The following is an 11,402-nucleotide window of genomic DNA, read 5'->3' on the forward strand; positions in this document are numbered from 1 at the left end:
TCGTAGTGCACAGCAACACAGTGAAACATTTTATTGTGGGACATTAACAATACCATATCTAATTGAAATGTAATGCTCTTTAAATAAAAAATTGGCAGCATTAGATGCTGTATACGTGTTCCTTGGTAATGATATTTAATATTTTAAACATCAGATTAATCTGAAGTTCTCCAACCAATAGACTTCGTGAAAAGCTCTCCAAACATTTTCATCCATTGCTGTGGGTTCCAAATGTATCGTCTCTTTGTCTTTTTCCGGGTTGCACTGATTGCAACTGTCACTGAGTCACACAGCTTGCTTTGGGCCTGCAGCCAAGTTGATTACAACAACAACTTGTGAACCACAAAAAGGTAGTCTCAGATCTCAGAGAGAGCTGAATTATAAAGAAAAAGGGCATGTTAAATCCATCTGAAAAAGAGTGCACTCAGAAAGTATTTTTGCATCGTTCTCACTACTTTCTCAAGAAAGAAATTAGTTATCAATGGTGAAATTAATTCTTTTGAGACGTCACAGGCGGCTACAAATGAAAAAGATGTTGAAGCTGTCTGCAGTCTATCAGATGTTAAGGCAGTACTTGTTAGTGCAAAGGTCACAGACACACAGGTTTAGGGGCAAATGCGTCAAAATAATTTCTTAGTTACTTTCAGTGTATTTCAGTGTTAATTATTTCTCAGTAAAAGGACTGCTCACCAGCTGTCTAGGAATATTTGACATCTCCAGGGTGTAAACAATAAAACTAACAAATTTCTTTATACAGTAACATTTACAGGGGTGATCTTTATACAATGGATGGTAAACATACCAAGTAGGAAAGAACTAAGCTGTTGTTTTTTTGGGGGCCCTGGAAAGCAATATTATTAAAAATAGTATCACAGCCTTTTTGGATGACTGACTAAAAAGTTTTCTCCCTATCTTCCACAGCACAGCATGGCTCACATAAATCATTTGGGGAAAAAAATACTTGAGTTCCCAATGTTTTAACCAATATATTTTAATTGCATTAATTCAATGGGGGTTGGGTACATAAATAACTTTTAAAGGTTTCAGTCCATGTGGTGAAACACCACTTCAATTTTAAAATGGAGTTTTGCATTAGATAAGCTAGAAGTATTCTATAAAGTAATAAGGAGCAAGACATTAATTTGACGTATGTGGCTCTGCTGACATGAGCACCTATAATTTTTCTTCTGTAGTGACCAAAGTTTGTGTTAGAACAACCCAACTGGTTTCTCCTCCATACTCACAGTGGGAAGCTGATCTCTGTCTTCATTCCCCACTTAGGAGAAAACATCCTAATTTCCAGCCTAAATTTATTCATGATCAGATTATACCCATGTGTTCTCATGACAACACTGTCTGCTAGCTTAAATAGTTATTCTCCCCCTTGATATATTTATAGTCCATCTTGATATCAGTCCCCATACTCTAGATGAACCAGACCACGATATTCCATTTTCTTCTCGTATGCCAGGCTCTCCATTTCCAAGACCAGTTGAATAGCCCATCTCTGCAACTACTTTAGCTTGAATTCAGTCTTCTTGAACATGAAACACAGGAATTGTGCAGAATAGTTCATATGAGGTATTGCCAGGGCTCTGCACTAATGGTATTAATCCTTCCGTGTCTCTGATACAGCCTATGAATGCATTTCTCTTTTTCTTCGGTTATAGCAGATCGGTAGCTCAAATAGTTTTGTATCCAGTTAATGGATACATGTCATTCTCCTCCTGAGTTGTCTCTAGCTGAGGAGCTCAGATTTTATAGTAAAACTTTCATTCTTAGTTTCTAAATACTTGATTTTGGCCTTTGAATTTCACTTCATTTCTGTTACTCCAGTCCTCAAAGTTACCCAGTTTTTCTGGTGCGATATCCTCCTCTGTTGTGATCGCTTTGACTGCTTTGTCAGTCCATCTCATAACCACAGATGTTTTCTGTGACATCTACATCCATCCAGATGCAAATAAGACCGATCCCAAGAGTGGTGCTTGAGGAACACCTCTAGCTGCCTCTCTCCAGCTTGATGCTTTGCTTTCAACATTTGATGAGAAACATCAGCACTTTTTTAATGGAGACCACTGCTCCTGCATGTATTTTTAAATAAGATTTTAAGATGCATTTTGTAAACAGAAGAAGTAGAGACAGGATAACTGATTTTTTTGTCAAAGAGATTAGAATCCTCATTCAAGGCCTTAAAGCTGTTTTGGTCTGTCAAAGTTCCCCCTGCTCCCTCAGACTGCAAACATTTGCAGGCAATTCACTATTTTACGAGAGCACCTTTTAACAACTTCAGAACAATTAAGGGCAAATAAACAATATTAATATTCAGATTAAGTATAAAGAAGTATAATCTAATTTTGAAGCTTCATTTGATTTAGAATTCAGATTAGAAGGCATCACAAAACCTGCAGCTTGTCTCCCCTTTCATCCAAGTTTGAATAAAAACTATGAAAGTAAAACTAAAAGCCTTTGTGAGAAAGAAGGTCGTCAGGTTAATTCCGATCCAGAAATTCAAATACATCTTGGAACAGTAAGGCAGAAACCATACTTACTGTTTCAGTTTAATCTGCAAATCACAAAGCTGCATCAGAACTAGCAACAATTTATATAATTCTTTACAGTTTCAGTACACAAGGCAAGACATAAAGACTAAACTAACACCTACTATCTGCTTTCTCTCATTTCTTAGATTGTAAACTGTTTGAGGTAGGGCTAGTTTTAAGATTATTCTGTTTCCATAGTGCTTAGAAAAATGGGCTCTTATTCTTAGTTGGCACTATTGTAGGAAACACCATTTCTGAAGAAGTATGGACAAAAACTGCCCTGTTGTCAATGAATCATGGATAATACTAATGCTTTACATATTTCCTCTTAGCCTCCACATTCTGTAAAGATTTAAAAAAAAAAATTCCACTGTAAATAACAAAGTACATGTATTTGGTGTACAAAGAGCAGTGTTCAGTTAATGTAATGACTAAATCCAATTCACAAATATACAAAAAATTTAGTCAGGTTTTAGAAACTATTTTTAATTCTTTCCATTGTACACACAAGCTGCAACACGTATGATGTGACATTCCTACATCTCTGATCTGTATAAGAGGAGAAGGGGATTTTAAACCTTATTCTTGATTTTCTGAGATTGATTAAAATGCTTCAGCACAGCTGAATCGTGCAGGTGTAAATTGTCTGTGTGTGGGAGGAAGAGACAGAATTGCTTCTCTTCAGCCTGATCTGACTTACACTACAGCAAACAGCCTTTTCTGCTTTACGAAATGTGTGGTAGTCAAGAAGCATCCTGCTCCTCTTGTGATCTGGGGTACTGACAGAGTGTTTCCAGTTATTCATTCTAGATGGGAAATGCAGACAAGTACAATGCAGAACACATGGTTGGAAATGTGCTCTGGGTTTTTGGTGGAATTCTTCCATCGCTAAATCAATCTTCTCCTAAATGCCTGTGAAGTGCCCTTGTTTTTAAGCTTTCTTTCATGCACACACACTCTCATTCACAGACACACACGCATGTATTGCCATGCACACATACACGTGTGTGCACAGATATGCATATATATGCATGAACACATATCTCAGTTGTTCCTGAAAAATGAAGTGTTTATAAATTAATAAATCTTTTCAGCTATTTTTCTTCCATGATATTATACCTACTTGGCAGGCTTTGATGCTGCTGGTGTCAGAGTGTCTACGGGGCTCAAAGATCTGGGCTTCATTGCACTAGCCATTGAATGTGCACAGAGAGAAGAATAATCCAATAAAGAGCGGGAGTCCCATAGTGTTTGCAGACAGAAATGGGAGGCATCTGCAACTGTTATCTGTCCATTGCCTGGAGATGGATAGGGAGACTAGGCTGGAACTGAGGCACCTAGATCATATGCCTGAAGATATGTGTTGTAGATTTTTTCCTGCTGTGATTTGCCCAAGGTTGTACTGAGTCTCTGTTGTAAGAGCATGAAGTGATTCTATATCTCTTGATTTCAGCCTAATATGTTAACCGCACATTATTCTCCTACCGTTACTAGAAAATATGTACCTGAAAATGCTGTGTATCTGAGATTGCTGGGAACTGTTATTTGGCTTGACTGGCTATGAATCAATTTAGAACAGTAAGAGTGGGCATACTAAAAGTGGATTGGTAAAGCATTTTGGGAAATTAAGACATTTTAAAAGCCCCAAGAGAGAATCGAAGAGCAAAACTTTCTTGGAAGTCAATGGAGAGAGCAGCTGATTGACATATATTTTATAGAGAACTCAAATCCACCTAGTGTGCAAGAGCAATTGTTAATGTAAAAGCAAACAACCTTTGTTTTTTCAGTCACTTGACTAGAAAGAAATTTGCTGTTCACAGGACACAGACTACATGGAGAGCCGCAAAGGGTCATCCAGCGGAAAATACATTTTGAGGATGTTCTTTGTACTCTTGTCTTTTTAGATTCCTGTCAATGAAGTCTCGAGATACCATCTTTTTGCTGATATGACCTCCTGAATGAACGTAGTAATAACCTCTATTAAAATAGCAAATACCATCTGAGCAGCACCTCTATAACCACAGTTCAGGTTTCAAAACAGAAAAAGAAAGTACATTTATCTTCAGGAATGAGGAGGAGTCAAGCAAAACAGTCATTCAACACGTTTGTCTCTTTTATGTCTCCTGATCTCCTGAAACCATCAGAAAGATTTTGCTGTGGTGTGTTTCATGGTGTTAATGGTCTGATAGGATAAATGGTGTTTGTTAAAAAGTTTTTAGAAGTCCAGGAATAGACAAACTGGGACAAAGACATAGTAGAAAGAATCAAGGAGGGCATTTTTCTTGGTCTGGTGCTAAATCTCTTAGTACTTACAAGCTTTCAAAGATCAGCTGCTGTATTTTGCAGAGGAGAACTTGGATACAATACCTAGCAATAAGTTTTTGCTAGTTTTTATTAGTTTAGCATTTACGTAGTTAACATTGACTGGAACAGCTAACTTGGACTTTCAGGCAATAATTGTGTATGGCCTACTATTCCTGTATGTGTTTTCAAGTGCTATGTCGTATGAATCCTACTGGCAGGAATTTTCTGTCCTCCACTGTATTACTTTTCTAACAAATGTTACAAATATTCAAACTGCCAAATATGCATATGTTTACATGTACATTTTCAATTTTGCTTTTAGAAATGTTATTGTGTTTTGTATGGCTTACAAAAGGTTTAGGATCAAATTTCTGCCTGGTGTGAGAATGTAAAATTTTATTACTGGAGAAACATTAGCTTATGGCAGCCATAAGTGTATATGAAATTTAAAGAAAACATAGTTCTTCTAGATTACAGAAAATATGCTCTCTGATACCTTCTGCCAACCCAGCAGTGCAAGGGGCATTTCTGGAGGAAAGTCATTGTTACTGGGAATATATAGTTTTGCAATAATTTGCTAACAAAACACTTTCTTGATGTCGTGATTTAGTTATAAGTTAAGGCAGCCCTGAAGCAACCTGACCTCGGGACCAAGAACTTCAAGGCTTGGGGAATGTAAAAAGAGCAGCCTCTTGCCACTACTAATCCTCTGAAGATTTCAACTACATTCAGCCAGGTTCAGCTAGATCATGGTGTTTTTCATTTGTCCTTTAATCTTTCCACAACTCTTTTTCCTTCCTCCAATAATGTCAATGCTGTTGGTTTTTATTTTATTTTCCATTAGTAATAGAGTCATAATCAATGGCTTTCAGGATTGGTGAGCAGCTGACATTTGCTTTGGGATTACCCCAAACTGTCAGACCATTACTATCTCCTATGTTGGCCATGACCATATTTCACTGCTTATATATATGCTAGCTACTATATGGTGATTACTTATATTAAATGAAACACATGGAAGAAGCTTTGCCAGCATCTTAATGAATCTTCTGAGAACGATTCTCTTGTGGTTCAGCTGCCTTGCTGTAGCTCCCAGATCTTTCATTTTCAAATCTACCACTCAGTTTTCCACAGACTTTTGTCATTTGCTCACAGATAAGGTGAAGAAATGTGAAGTCCGAGAGTTGGTGCATGCTGTTGCTTTCCAAATCCCACAAAGATTCTTCAAACACTGTAGACCACTGCAAATTTCTTAGGCAAGTCAAGCTATTGTAAAAGAAAAAAAATAGATGCAAAAAATGTCGATGTAAAATTATATACATTTATTATTTAAATGCTCTCATGGGATACAGAAACACTCAATGTATGCTGCTCTCAAATTACTCACAGGTTTGGTAAAGAAGTCATCCTGCTATTCTTAGAAACAGTTCTGAGAACATTTCTTTTGCTGTACGATCGCAAATAAATCCTACTTCATCTCAAAACCCACAGAGACTCAGAAGCCTTTTCTGTGCCACCTTCAGATTGATCAGGATACCCTATTCCATGATTTTGGATGAATCACTGAATCTTTTTGAGCAAGATTGTTACTATCGCATAACCACCATCCGGATAATAGAAATGATGCTATCTCTTATTGCTGACTGAATAATCACCAGCTGGAAAAAGCAGTACCTGGTATCAGAAAATACACAAAAGGCAGGAGAGTCAATATTCATCAGCCAATGTGATGAAGAACTGAGCTGGAGTATTTTTCTCTAGATTCAAATAATTCTTTTTATTTTTAATACTACATTTTTAAGACGAGACTGAATAAGTATATAGTTATTCATGTGGATGCTCTTTCCATAAATCAAGGTTCTCAGGCTGTACCTTATAAAGTGTGATCAGCATTTAAAGTAAAATCCCTTTCCTGATCAGCTTGTCTGCAAAAAATATTTTAAGGAGAGATTCCCTATACAGGATATGACTTTTACTCTGGTTTGTATCTGCTTGAAAGCTCTCTTTCTAGATTTCAAAACTGTCCCTGACTTGGCTTCACACTTCTCTGATTTCGTATTTTCTTCTTCCCATCCCATTCTTTTCCCAGTTTTAGATTTTCTCTCTCTTCTTTTTCTGCCCTTTTCTTCTGTGAATCATTCTTCCATGTGTACTACACATCCTTTCTTCCAAACAAATGTGGCCAGTAACTCTTACATGGAAACGAGAATTGGTGAAAATTGCAATAATGCTCCTGAAAAAGCTACAAAATTTTGACATTTCCATAATGGTTTCACTGAAGATCTTAATTTCTACTTTAGACATACTTCCTCTGCAATATATTAGTGATTTAGTGTATTGAGTATGATATATAAATCTGTCAGGTTTTGTAATGCAAAAATACATGAATAATAAAGTTCCTAACAATCAGAAAGAGGAATTATATCTTCACAGAGAACAGAAATGCCCACTAAGACTGGCAGGTACACTAGTGGTCCCTTAGACTTCTGTCAGACTATTTGCATGAGCAAGCCTTCCCCAGTAAAGCCATGCAATCATACAGTACAGAATATTTCTATGAGGCATCTGCTTGGGGTTTATTTTATCACTTCCACGTTGTGCTATTTTGGCATGACCATCATTAGGCTTTTGAGGTCTGAAACAACCCTACGATAAAACCCTATTTTTTTAGTATAGTTATAAAACACTCACAGCATGAAGTCCATCACTGCCTCCTCATACACCACAAGTTAGGAAATGGTGTGGGATCACATTTGCCTGTTGCTATTTTCTTAATGTAATTTGTATTTTTTTTTCAGGTATTTTTTTTTTCATTTACAATCCTTGTATTTTCCATAGAGGAGGGTGAGCTACCAGAAACCAACACACAAAAAACTATTCAAGATATATGAAAAAAAGGCAAAAAAAGAGAAGTCTGAGGAGACCAGTGCTATGTTCTGTGAGAAGTTGGCGGTGAAACACACTGATAAAAAGTAACGTGTGCCCATTCTTCTTCCTCTTGTTTGAAATGCAGTATTAGATGCTATCTGAGATTAGAAAACACACAAGCCCAAATCTACATATGCAACTAATTTAATCAAAGGGATGGGAGGGGTGACTAGAACAGATCAAATGCCAAACCCATACTTTGCCACAAGAAAAAGTGTGGAGCTGGGAGTGGAGTGGGTAAAAAATTTAGTCCATATGGTCTGATTGTTGATGTTCAATGCCTTTGTCATCTGCCAAGCACAGGGAGATGCAACGGGAAGTATGTTGTCCTGGCTGAACTTTCTGATGGTTGCTTTCCCCATATTTCTGTTTAAAGAGTGATAAATCACCAAGGACTACTGCATGACAATGTTTTCTTCTTACTCAAGGAAAGGCTGTGCCTCCAGTCCCCTCCAGTTATAGCTTAATATAGAGTCTATGGAGAGAAGGACAAGAGAGCATGGGGTGTTTCTTACTGTGCAGGGTGGTCTGCTTGCCTGTGGCACCTAGAGGGGTGCTTTAAGCAACATATTTTTTCTTTTGATCCTGGCAAAGATTCAGTAGTACAACCACATTGCCCTTGCGAGAGCCCTTGGGTCAGGGTAAGCTTCCTGCCGACGAGACGCATGCACGAGGCCGTCTGAGCTTGTCCAGGGGAAGTGGTAGGAGTTCCCGTGCTTAGGGAACTGGGCCAGGCAAGCTCTAGACAATGGACCTCGCAGTTACTGAGAGACTGATGAGAGATTTTCCCACTGACCGTAACTGTTTACAGTATCCCAAATTCTCCTGGATTATAAAATAAGGATTGTGAAACACAGGGGCAGACGCTTTGATGCAGTTCCCCTGGGAGCAGGAAGGAAAAGTGAGCAGGAGGTATGAAACAACCTAGAATTTGTGGTTTTAGCTTTCAAATAGTGCTTAAATAGTTGATAGCATTGCGATTAGTTCTCATGAGCTACAGCTTCAGCTTGGGAGTCGTGCAGCATGGAGACATTGCCGGCAGTCTTTTCCTCAGGATTCAATTTGGCACATGAGTGCGGGATGGAGGATGGAGGGGCCATGGGACCTGACTGGCTGGTAGCGCAGCACAGGTCAGCTGTGCTGTGAACGGCATGGTGTTCGTCCTCCAGGCTGTCTCATTGTTCTTCTGGTGCTTTATCACATCTGCGTGGGACGTGTTTTTCCCCACTATGAGAAATAAATTTAACTCGCAGTACTCTTATTACTCAAATGGGGTGAGGCATACATGTTTAATATCAGTGCTGGCATTTTTGGAAAGCTTTGTAGATTATGTTTCCTGCTGTGTTCAGAATTCTCATCTGCTCAATAAAACAGTTTCTACCCCTGTCCACCCCCTCAGGCAATCACAATTGCCAATTTTCAAATCAAAATACTCCAGCCCTTTTGAGCTCCTTCCTCTCAGAAAAGGCATATCTAGTGCCAGTACTAATAAGCAGATTTAGTGCCAAGCTTCTGCTTGGTTCAGTCACACATTTTAATCAAACTTTCAGAATTGAGTAAAGCATTAAGCACACTTCTTCCACTATTCATTTTTTAGCGAATTATTCGGTAAGTATAAAGCAATAATTGGCTACTGTATGTTGTGACATGTGTCTACACGCTGCAATTTGCACCTCCTCACTTCAGTAAAAACAATATGAATAGCTCTGATCAGTGCAGGGAGCTATATTGTGCTCTAGAGCAGTCTAATCAATTGCCAATTTTTAGTTTCCAAATCAAAACCGTTTATTAGATATTCAAGAACAAATCTATATGCATGCAAAAGTCTAATTTTTAAAGGAACTCAAATAACAGAAATAACTCTGCTTACTAGGAAAATAAGCAAACCCCAAGCCATGAAAACCTGAAGTAACAAGTGTGTTCCCAGGCTGAACGTATTCTAAGTTTGCAGGGAAATTTAAATATTGTCTATAATTTCATGCAAAGTGGTTAAAGTATTACCATTATAGTTCTGAATGTTTGCCCTTCCTCTGCATGAGTGTAACGACAGTCAGTCCTACACTGATCAGAATAATTAAATCATACGGTGATAATACAGCGAATAAACATTACAAAGAAAATCATATAATTTCTTTCATTAACTCTGCATGGCATATTCTCTGGCTAAGTATAAGAATGTCGATGAAATGCATAACACCTTATCATGCAAATATTACACATTAAATGAACTGAAGACTGATCATTTAATTAACAATTATCTTGCTGTATAAAATATACAGTAAAGATTTCCTAAGTTTTAAATCCATATTTCATGCAGCAAGCAGGGAATAACTCTGCTCGTGTGTCATATTATTATCCTGGAACTTCTGCTTCCTAGCAAAGATCAGTCAGATTGGTTGTACTGTTAAGAATAAAATGTTACAAATTTAGGGAGCCATTTGCGGATTGGATATCTGTGCATATTTAGCAGTTTTCATCTTAATGTACAATAGAAGACGGAGAGGAATGTTGTAAACAATTTGTAAATAAGTAACTTGATAGGATACTTGCATACAGAGAGAATGTTACCTTAAGGACAATGCAAAAGCTTTATCTATAGCTTTGCCATAATGGAGGAGGCTGAGTTGACTGTATATTTTTTACAATGAGGATAGGAATGTTCAAATAAGCCCCCTTAAGGTAGATTTAGACAAGCTCATTGAAGGAGTTCGTGTGCTGTAGAGAGTTTATGCTCACCATTAACCTGAATTAGCCTATTTTTAGCACTGAGGAAAAGAGAATCAATGTAATTGTATCAAGTTTGGAATAGCAGTTCTCCCCACTTAGGCACAGGCAATAAAGCACTGAAGGTAGCAGAGTTACCAAGGGTTTCAGAAAGTGCTTGGTTTTGGTTAAAGGATGGAAAATAGGTTAACTGATTTTATTCATGAATGAAAACAATTCCAGGCCAGTAATATGTCAAAAAACCAAAAGCCATTTCAGAGTTGCAGAGTGCAAACAGTCATATTTTATAAATGAACACAAATATATTGTCAGCTATTGCCTGACCCATTATGTATTTCTGAAATGGATCTTTACAATCACATTGCCCCACAAGAAAACAAATACAGAGAAAAGTTTTTCTTACTCTGATACCTGCCAGAGTCTGCAGCTTAGTCACTCTTCTTTCCTAAAGAGCGGCATGTGGCTGCTAATTTGTTAGCGCTTATCTTAACGTTATTTTTGAGAGTTCAGGAAATACATCCTACAAAAACTGCTGCTGGTAACAGGCTTAGTTCTAAACAGAAACTCGCAACAGTACTTTCCTCTGACAAAAGTCAAAGAACCGAGCTAGGTTTTGGTAATTCTGTAACCACAGGAACCTATGCGCTTCCACACTGCTGTAAGTCAGTACGGGTTAGCTTTTGTCCAGTAACCCAACTTTTCTCAGGTCTCAGACCACGAGCATTTGGGTATTCTTGGTACTCAGAAACTGTTTGGTATTTTGCACATGAAGAAAATAATAATGCATACAAAAAATAAAAAAATAGACAAATGCAAAACATGCATCACTGATCTATGACAAAAAGTTTCCAGCACTGAAAATGGTTGCTGAGATGCATGGAGTTACAACTCTGAAAAGGCTGGAAG

The sequence above is a fragment of the Aptenodytes patagonicus genome, chromosome 7 (genome assembly GCF_965638725.1).
Source record: "Aptenodytes patagonicus chromosome 7, bAptPat1.pri.cur, whole genome shotgun sequence".
NCBI classification, from domain to species: Eukaryota; Metazoa; Chordata; class Aves; order Sphenisciformes; family Spheniscidae; genus Aptenodytes; species Aptenodytes patagonicus.